Genomic DNA, 6919 nt, shown 5'->3' on the forward strand with positions numbered 1-6919 from the left:
ACAGAGTTCAGTTCCCCTGGAGAAAATGGCTGCTTTGGAAGGTGGACTCTATGGCATTATCCCCTACTGAGGTCCCTCCTCTCCCCAAACTCCACCCTCACCAGGCTCCACCCCCACCCCAAATATCCATGAATTTGCCATTCTAGAGTGGGCAATCCTAATGCAAGGTGTCTGCATTGTGTACGTTTTTTTTAATTTAACGATTTTTATTGTTTTTAGACAAAAGGTTAACAGTAAAATCGCGAACAGTGTAAAATTATGCTTAAATACACACATCTTAACATATGTACATTTTGCATATTTTCAAGTAATTGTGTTCAGAACTGCTTCTTTTTAGAGCTTTGGACAACTTACATTGTAACAAACCACAAAACTTGTTGTTTTCCGGTATCTAATATATATAAAATAAAATAAAATAATAATAATAGTATAATATTAAAACATATATACAGTGAAGTAGCTAAACAAGGAAAATAAATAATAATAATAACAGTGCAACATACATTTGAAAAACACACTACAGGAATTAAGGATAATGTTACCATATTTGTGTACAGAAGATATGTATTCATGAGCCTTCGGTTCAATAGGAAAAAAAAAACCTTGTTAAATCCACTAGCTCCCGTTAACTACGCAGGGGTACATGCTCTGATTAGCTGAGTGCCACCACCCAGTGGTAGGGATGTGACAGAGGCATCCCAACTGCAGGATGAGGGCTCCTCGCCAGTAACAGATAATTAAGGCCTTCTGGAAGGAGTGGACCACTCTGAGGAAAGGGGACACGATCCCTTAGAAGGGGCTCCTTCTTTGGTGGAGGAACACATACCCTCTTGTGCTGAGGATATGTCCCCACCCGGACCCGGGGAATGGCAACCCTATTGTGGTGCATGGTGGCACCAGTGATGTGGGGAAGTGTAGTCACAAGGCTCTGGAAGCCAAATTTAGGCTGCTAGTTAGGAGACTAAAAGGACCTCCAGGGTAGCTTTGTCTGAAATGCTACCTGTTCTACATGCGGTGCCAGCTAGACAGGCACAGTTGGTGAGTCTCAATAAGTGGATGAGACAATGGTGTAGAGAGGAGGGCTTTAGATTTATTAGACCCTGGGGGAAAATTTTGGGACAAACTGGGCCTGTACAAAAGGGATGGCCTTCACTTGAACCAGAATGGAACCACACTGTTGGTGTGTAACATAGTCAAGAGGGTCAAATCTCTTGAAGGTCTGAGGGTTAACTCAAAACCTCAATACCAGAGACTCAGTTAGAACGTATACCACAGATCAGAAAAGGTGGTGCAAAGTCTAAGAGCTCATCAGCATGGCTAACAAGCAGGGAGAGGGAAGCTGTTAGAGTAAAAAAAGGTTCCTTCAGGACCCGGAAGCCTTACTCAAACGAGGTAAGCAAAAACCAGCATAAACTTACACATAGAAAATGCAAGCAGACAATCAGGGATTTAAAAAAGGGATTTTGAGGAACATATCACTAAAAGCATGAAGACGAACAATAAATAATTCTTTAAATATATCAAGAACAGGAACCAGCTAGGGAAGCAGTTGGGACCATTCGATGACAACGGAATTAAAGGAGTACTAAAAGGGGCTGCGGTGGCTCAAGTGGTTAAGACGCTGAACTGCAGACTGGAAGGTTGGTAGTTCAGCAGTTTGAGACCTGAGTGCCGCATAAAGTGAGCTCCCGTCTCTGGTCTCAGCTCCTGCCAACCTAGCAGTTAGAAAGCAAGAAATTGCAAGTAGATAAATAGGTACCGCTTCAGTGGGAAGGTAACAGTGTTCCGTGCGCCTTGGCGTCTAGTCATGCCGGCCACATGACTATGGAAAAGTCTTCGGACAGCACTGGCTCTTCGGCTTGGAAACGGAGATGAGCACCGCATCCCTAGATTTGACTGGCTTTCAAGCAAGGGAAACCTTTACCTTTACCTAAAAGAGGATAAGGCAACTGCTGAGAAGCTAAATGAATTCTTCTTACCTGTCTTCACTGCTGAAGATATAAGGCAAATACCTGTTCCTGAATGGATGTTTTCAGGAGGGGAGGATGTAGAGTTTAGGCAAATAGCAGTGACAAGGGAGGATGCTCTAGAACTTACAAATTACAAACTAATACATCACGAGGAACTGATGGTATCCATTCTAGAGTTCTTAAAGAATTCAAATGTGACATTGCTGATCTTCTGACTAAGATATGCAAGATCACCCTCTGCTCAGGAGGATCAGAGAGTAGCCAATGTAAGACCCAGTTTTTAAAAAAGGATCCAGGAGGGATTTGGGAAATTACAGGCAGGTTAGCTAAACATCTGTTCAAGGTAAATCGATGGAAAGTATTTTAAAGATAAAATAGAAGGACAAGCCTTGCTAAACGTGGCTTCTGCAAAGGTAAGTCCTGTCTCGAAAAGGTAAGTCCTTTTAGAATTCTCTGAAAGCACCAATAGATGTGTGGACAGGAATGAGCCAGCAGAAATTGTTTACTTGGATTTCCAGGTTTTTGACAAGACTCCTGAGCAAAATTCAAAGTAACGGAATAAGAAGACAAGTCCTCTTATGGATTGGAAATTGTCTAAAAACAGGAAGCAGGGAGTAAGAATAGATGGTCAGTTCTCACAATGGAGGAATGTGAGCAGCAGTTTCCCTCAGGGACCTGTATTGTAACTGGTGCTTTTCAACTTGTTCATAAATAACCTGGAGTTAAGGGTGAGTAGTGAGGTGGCCAAGTCTGCAGGTGACACCAAGTTATTTAGGGCAGTTAAGTCAAAAACAGTTCGTGAAGAGCTCCAAAAGGATCTCTTCAAACTGGGGGAACGGGCATTAAAATGGCAAATGTAAAGTGATGCATATTGGGACAAAAAATCCCAACTTCAATACACTGATGGGATCTGAGCTGGCAGCAACAGATAAAAAAAGGAACCTCGGGGTGGTAGTCGATTGCTCATTGAAAATGTCATCCCAGTGTGTGGCTGCTGTGAAAAAGGCAAATTTCATGCTGGCCGTAATTAGAACAGGTGTTTTTATGTAAGCCACCCTGAGCCAGCTTCGGCCGGGAGGGTGGGATAAAAATCTGAAAAACAAAATAAATAAAATGATCAGAGCAGCTGCCCTATGAGGAACGAGGGTTGCTGGGTCCAATTCACCCACCAGCGGGGGGGGGGGGGGACTCCAAAGAGGGAGTGAGAAGTGACGTTGCCCCCTCCATTTCCCCCACAACAGTGATGTTGCATGCAATGTGCCTGTATCACCCAGGAGTGATGTTGGCATGTTGGCAACGTCAGGGATGACGGCTCTGGTTTTTTGGGCAAAACACTATGGTGAAATTGGTATCAAGCCACAGAGTTTTGCCCAAAAGCCAGAGCATCACCCCCTGACGTCACCGACATGCCAACGTCACTTCCAGGTGACACAGGCACTTTGTGTGTGATGTTGCTGTTGGGGGAGGATTCTCTCCCGCCAGCCAGTTGGCAAGCAGTGGCTAGGAGCCCACAAAACCGGGGGATCCCCCGCCCCCACCAGGCACATAGCAACCCTAGAAGACCGGCTAAAATGCTTAGGGCTGTTTAGCCTAGAAAAAAGGTGAATAAGAAGAGACATTATAGAGGTCTGTACAATTCCACACGGCATGGGCAGAGTAAGGTAAAGGTAAAGGTTCCCTTGCTCGAAAGCCAGTCGAGGCCGACTCTAGGGTTGCGGTGCTCATCTCCATTTCAAAGCCGAAGAGCCAACGCTGTCCGAAGACGTTTCCGTGGTCATGTGGCCGGCATGACTAAACACCAAGGCGCACGGAACGCTGTTACCTTCCCACCGAAGTGGTACCTATTTATCTACTTGCAATTTCTTGCTTTTGAACTGCTAGGTTGGCAGGAGCTGGAACTAGAGATGGGAGCTCACTCCATCATGCGGCACCCTCGGGTCTCGAACTGCTGAACTACTGACCTTCCACAGCCTGCAGTTCAGCATCTTAACCACTTGAACCACTGCAGCTCCTATGGGCAGAGTGGACAGGGATAAAGTTTTCTTCATCTGCCATAATACTAGATTTCAGGGTCATCCACTGAGGTTCAGAGGAGGCAAAAGGAAGTATTTCTCCACACAGTGCATAGTTAGTTTGTGGAACTCACTCCCACAGGATGTGGTCAAGACCACCAACTTGGAAGGCTTTAAAAGGGGAGTGGACAAATTCATGGAAGACTGGGCTATCAGTGGTTACTAACCATGATGGATATCTACTTCCTCCAGTACCAGAAGTAAAGGTAAAGGTAAAGGTTCCCTTGCTCGAAAGCCAGTCGAATCCGACTCTAGGGTTGCGGTGCTCATCTCCGTTACAAAGCCGAAGAGCCAGCGCTGTCCGAAGACGTTTCCGTGGTCATGTGGCCGGCATGACTAAACACCAAGGCGCACAGAACGCTGTTACCTTCCCACCGAAGTGGTACCTATTTATCTACTTGCAATGTCTTGCTTTCGAACTGCTAGGTTAAATCAGATGCTGGACGGGTCACAGGCAGGATGATGCACAGGTAGATGATTGGCCACTGTGTGAACAGAATACAGGACTGGATGGTCTGTGTTAGGGGAGTTTGCTAAAACCCAGCACAATGCCCCCTTCTCCAAGATCAATCTGTGAGAGAGAAAACCCACTCAAGGCTTTGACTGACCAGAGCATACAATTTTATTAAGAATTCTTGATGAGAGGTCATTTGAGCCCCCAAGACTCATGAACAAGCTGGCATACTGAACAAGATCTGAAGTTCTTCCTCTATAGGATAAAACAGGCAAAAGGTCAGGGCCCGGTACTTGGAAGGAAATGTCCAACCATTCTGTTCTTAAACATCACTCACCCTACCCTCTGTTTAGAGTACATTCCACGTTTCTAAGAGGGACATAAAGAAAACAAACCTTTTACACTTTCCCTGAAAGATAAGAATGGCAGAACCCTTGACTGAGATATGGTTGCTCAGAGATCAGGGGGTCAAAGAACAAATTTACAGTGGGAAGGATAGGGAGGAATATAACATCTTTTAAATGTATCCAGTCAACATAGGCTCACGAATCAAAGATCTTAAATCTTTGCTAAATTCTTGATGGTGAAATAAAATACTTTAACTGACTGATCTAACAGGGTTCATCTTATGTTTTTACAGTAGCAGAGAAAAAGCCACGTATTTGGGTGGCAAGAAGGAAACAGCAGCTCCCGTAGTGCTGGTGGAGCCACCCTGTGCCAGAACTGTGGCCTCTAGCACCCTTTTTTTCATACAAACCAATGACAACTTCTGAATAACCAGATCCCCTTACACAAAAACTTAATGCCAGGTCATATTTTCACCCCAATGCCAAAACAAAACGGCAAAGCTTCAAAATTCCTGGCAATTCCCTCCTCAGACTCACCCAACCTTGGCAAGCTGAGCTCTAGCCTCCTCTGATAACGTTCTCTGAAGCACAGCAGGTTTTTCACACCCAACGTGTCTAAATACCATTGAATGCTGGCATTTATCGCGACAAAGAAGTGTTTTTTCTTCTCATCTGTGCTACAAAATGAAAAAGGCAGGAGGCAAAGAAGTTTCATTTATCCAAAGGGCATACACTGCACCTTGCTATCATTGCAAATATAGATTCTCATGTTGAAAATGATTACCTGGGTGTCTTGTGCTGAGAGAACCAATATTTCACAGTTATTAAATGAATGGAAGGCGCGTCTCTGCAAACCCCTTCTAAGTTAATCATTCATCGCTAACCAAATGCAAAGGGCCACCCTACAGGCCACAAAAGAGGAAATCATTAACTGTGGTGCATCCTACGGATGCTCTTCTCCTAACAGAAAGGAGTGCTGATATTTTGCAGCTTCTAATAGGGAGCAGTTAGATTCAAGGCCAGCCCCCGCCTGAAGACTGGCAACCCTACCATTCCTATGGCACCTTCGAGACTAACAAGATTCTCAGGGTAAAAGCTTTCCAGGTGCTGCTGCTTACCTTTAAAGCCCTATATGGCCAGGGGCCAGCATACCTACGAGACTGCCTCTCCCCGTATGAGACCTGGAGGGCACTGAGGTCCACAAATCAACATCTCTTAGTGGTCCCCGGCCCCAAGGATGTCCGACTAGCCTCAGCCTGGTGGAATGAGCTCCCCTACACAAGATTAGGACCCTGCGGGACTTACTGCAGTTTTGCAGGGCCTGCAAGACAGAGCTCTTCCAACAGGCATTTGGTGGAGGCAGTAGATGTCCCTTCCCCAGCTTTTGGCCAATCATCCACCAGTGGCCTGCATCTGACTAGACATCTGATTAGACATCGGATTTGATCTAACATCTGATCTCTCTGCTTTTACATGGTATTTCATGATATTATTCTATACGAATTGTTATTTTAATGTTATTTTAATTGTATTATTTAATTGATGTATACTACCCTCAGCCCATCTGGGGAGGGTAGTATAGAAATCAAATAAATAAGTAAGCTTTTGAGATTCAAAGCTCCCTTTGTCAGACACAAGTAGGAATGACAATCTCTGAGTTTTTACCTCAGTCAAAAAGCAGAAGGGGTGTTGCAAAGAATGCTTGTAAAAGATGCAAAGCTATAGTGCATATTGTAATCAGCTTGATTAGAGCAAAGGGGAAAGGCCTGGGGACAGAAAATTAATTAAAAGTTATTTATTGTCCACCTTTCTCAGTGGGACTGAAGGCAGATTTGTAGTGAGATAAGAATCCTACGTCCCCATTCAGCCCTGGGGTGTCCATGGTTCTGAGCTGGTGAATGAACTCAAGTTCAGCAATCTCACGTTGAAATTTCCCCTTGAAGTGTCTTTGTTTCAGGACTGCCACTCTTAGCTGAACAGTGGAATGACCTGGAAGGTTAAAATGTTCTCCCACTGGATTCTGAGTATGGGGAGGGGGGTTGGGTTTTTCCTGTATTTCTGTGTGTGCTTGTGTGT

This window comes from Gekko japonicus, unplaced genomic scaffold, assembly GCF_001447785.1.
Source record: "Gekko japonicus isolate JY-2015 unplaced genomic scaffold, Gekko_japonicus_V1.1 scaffold3990, whole genome shotgun sequence".
Taxonomy (NCBI): Eukaryota; Metazoa; Chordata; class Lepidosauria; order Squamata; family Gekkonidae; genus Gekko; species Gekko japonicus.